The sequence below is a fragment of the Podarcis liolepis genome, assembly GCF_965112155.1.
Source record: "Podarcis liolepis genome assembly, chromosome: 5".
In the NCBI taxonomy this organism is placed as follows: domain Eukaryota; kingdom Metazoa; phylum Chordata; class Lepidosauria; order Squamata; family Lacertidae; genus Podarcis; species Podarcis liolepis.
This window is the reverse complement of record NC_139556.1, coordinates 29,049,785-29,053,101: the sequence shown is the minus strand read 5'-3', so window position 1 is coordinate 29,053,101 and position 3,317 is coordinate 29,049,785. Positions and strand designations below refer to the sequence as shown.

The 3,317-nt window shown below is 42.7% G+C and overlaps 1 protein-coding gene across 7 annotated transcripts in view; it reads left to right on the top strand.

The window, feature by feature from the left end:
- Positions 1-156: 156 nt before the first annotated feature.
- The window catches only part of LOC310706587 (protein FAM13A-like), a 43,542-nt gene continuing 40,381 nt past the window's right edge, over positions 157-3,317 (top strand). For 5 of the 7 annotated variants that reach the window (XR_014525929.1, XR_014525930.1, XR_014525931.1 and 2 more), the window contains exon 1: positions 1,861-2,447. The gene's annotated coding sequence lies outside the window, so the exon portion shown is untranslated. The other 2 variants (XM_083502876.1, XM_083502874.1) reach the window with 2 other exon arrangements.

The window sequence follows — 3,317 nt, the reverse complement described above, 5'->3', positions numbered from 1 at the left end:
CCACATGATTTTGAAATAGTTTTACCCTGTGTCAAAATTCCATTTTAGCAAAACTTGAAGGTTACTTTATTTTTTATTTTTTTTTTAAAAAAAACAACCCAAAAGAAAACTATAGGCTCTTAAATTTCAGGAATTTCACTTTTAAATGATCAGATATTTTATGGTTGCAATTGGCAAGCAATCAGCCAATAGTTTTCCCTATGTAGGCTTGATAGAAACAACTGCTGCTAGCATACAGTATCAATTTCTTTGTAGACTGTTTCTGTTTATTGTCATTCAGCTCTTTATGCCAAGCACAACAAAATGGAAAATTTTGCAACATGGGGGGAAAACAACAACCTCAAAGAAGTTTACAAAAAGGTAATACAATTAAATTATTGATAAGAAGAATTGACCACAATAATTTAAGGATTTCCAAAAGTTAAAGTAACAATAAACTAAAAACAGATTAAAACTCGCATCAGCTTTCTAATTATCTGTGTAGGCTTGTCTAAAGAATTTTTTTTTCAGCAGGTGCCAAAAAGAGTACAGTGAAGGTGCCACACTAAAAGACTGAGTTCTTACAAAGGGGGAAAGGGTTCTTACGTGGCACCCTTAACAGTGCTAGTCCACTGACTGAAGTGGTTGAATATGATTTCGTAGGTACACTGCTCCCATGTTTTTACCAGCTTCATGTACTAATGGTAACACCCTGAACTTGGCCTAGTAGCAAATTGGCAGCCAGTGAAAATATCTGAGGACATGTCTTGTATACCGACAAGGCCTCAACTCTTGTCAGCAATCGTGCTGCAGCACTCTAACTGCAGCTTCTAGATCAAGCACAAGGGAAACCCCACATAGGGTATTTTTCACATAAAACTTTCCAAAAGACACATTTTCTTATCAATGATAAAATCAAGGGGGGAAGAGGATAATTTCTGACTCAGAAACGGTTATGTGATTCAGTTCTTGGTGCACCAGCATTTCAAGTAGTTCAGAGATCCCAGATGGTCCTCCTTTTTTTAAAAAAATGTTTGCTTTGTCACACAAAAAAGCCAAGTAAAAACTGAGACGGCCCTTCATTTATGCAATTTTATTTAGTAGAGGGCACCACTCGGCAGAGCAGAGGTTGTAAATACAGGACTGACATACAAGTGTTAAAAGCGGACCATCATAGTACATAAAGTGACATCAGACCAGTGCCGGATTTATGTATAAGCTAAACAAGCTATAGCTTAGGGCCCCACTCTCTTGGGGGCCCCAAAAAATGTAAAGGAAAAAAACCTGGATGTACATTTCCAAACGGTCCTCATTTTGCTGCTGCATTGCACTGATCTAAGCAATGACTTGGCATAGCACAAGGGTGCTGAAACTTTTCCAGCCTGAGGATCCTGTTCCTTTCTGATCAACCTTCCAAGGACCACATGCCAGTGGTGAGCAGAAAAGCGAGTGCAGCCATGGATGTAATTTTTGCCTTTGTACAGAAGGCTGGTTTCTACACAAGCACATGCACCCCTCGCTATCTTCCATGCAGACAAGCAAGAAGCATTATCAGAGTTAAGGACACATTTGAGGTGTGAATCAGGGCCAGCAAAGATTATGGTTGGGGAGAATCATGAGAGGCCCAGAAGGCCATGTTTTCAACTACTGTACTATGTGCAGAAAGATTTCAGTTCAGGGGACGCCTGGTGCTTCATCTCCATTTTGTGGCTCAAAGGAGAAGTGAATGAAATTGCAATTTTATTTTTTGCTATTTTACCCCGCTTATGAGTAGCGCACTATACTCATACCATTCTAACAGCCACGGTTCCCCCACCCCAAAGAATCCTGAGAACTGTAGTTTGTTTCAGGTGCTGATTCTTTTTTTTATTACAGGGTTTTTAAAAATTGAACTTTAAGAACAACAAAAATAAATATAGTCAAGTAAGTCATTCTAAACCACAATGAAACAAAGCAATAGTTTTATGCAGGAGGGGTGTGTGTAGCTGGTGGTCCAGTAACACAAATAGATCTGTATATGGTATCCACATATATTAAAATCTTCCACTTGTGCATGTTGAATGTCATCTCATATGCTGGGAGTTGTCATCTCATAAGGGTGCTGGGAGTTGTTAGAAGACCCTCCTCACACACCTACAATTCCCAGCATCCTTGGCAAATGACAGTTCCCAGGATTATTGGGGAAATTTTGCTGTTAAAGCGGTATAAGAGCACTTTAAATGTGTTGGTGTCCGTGCACAAGTCAAAAGTCAGTCCTCCGATCAACTGTAGCAACATCACTCGCCGCATTGGAATCGCCCAGAGAGGGTTTGATTTTAATGAATGGCAGTTAATTCTGAGCCTCTCAAGACAGAGAACTTTCCTCCACCTTCTGGAAGGAAAGCTTTCAGCTGCCTGCCTGCTTCCTTGCGGCCTGCCAGGAGCCGGGAGAGACGAGCTTAAATCGGCAGTGAGCTTCGCCACACCTTGTAAGGCACAAACTCTTTGTGGTGCATGGCAGCAGGGGCTGCTTCTCAGGCCTCCTACTCCCAGGGCCCGTTGGGTGGGGCCTGCCTTAGTCACAAGGAGTCACGAAATGGCGGCAGAGCTTGGCAAAACGCTGATGTTCTCGCCTCACATCTAATCCACCTTCGGAAATGGCTCAGTTCTCCCTCTCCTTTTTGACACCGTGATTTCCTGTCTTGTGGTATTGTGACTCAGCCTCCCCATTTTAGGCAGAACATGGAAGTCCATAAGCTCTTAAATGAAATAAACTAGGCTTTTTATCTTTTTCTATTCCTGCCCCCACATATCTCTCAAGATGGCCACCTGTGATTTCTCCCGTTCTTTCCCAAACTCGGCTTGTACCTAATCTGCCGCCTCCCACCACAGCCCTTTTGTGTTCACTTTCTCCTTCCATAATTGCATTTCCTCTCTTATACTCTTCATTTCTATTCCAAGTTCGTTTATTTACTAAATATAACAATATGGCTGTTGCAGTTACTAAAGAGAGAGAGAGAGAAACTGCTCTTCTCGTTTCAGCATCTCCTGTGGCCCCCTCAGTTGGAGGGCAGGCCTTCCTTCCCTCTTCTAAACTTAGCTTTTCTGCCAGCCACCTTTGCTCAACATGCAAGAGGTTGCCGGCGCTTCCTTTGCTCCAACCAAAAGGCTGCGAGGCACTGAGGCCTGCTTGAAAGTGGCTCAAGGCCCCCATTTGAGCAGCACGGCTGTATATCATACAATCCTCTTGAAAGCCTCAGTCTGCCATGTGGCATGAAGGGCTGCTTCTCAACAAACGCAGGCCCAATATCGTCTTGGGCCTGTGGAACTATTAGTGTGGTTGTTTGGATACTAGCCGC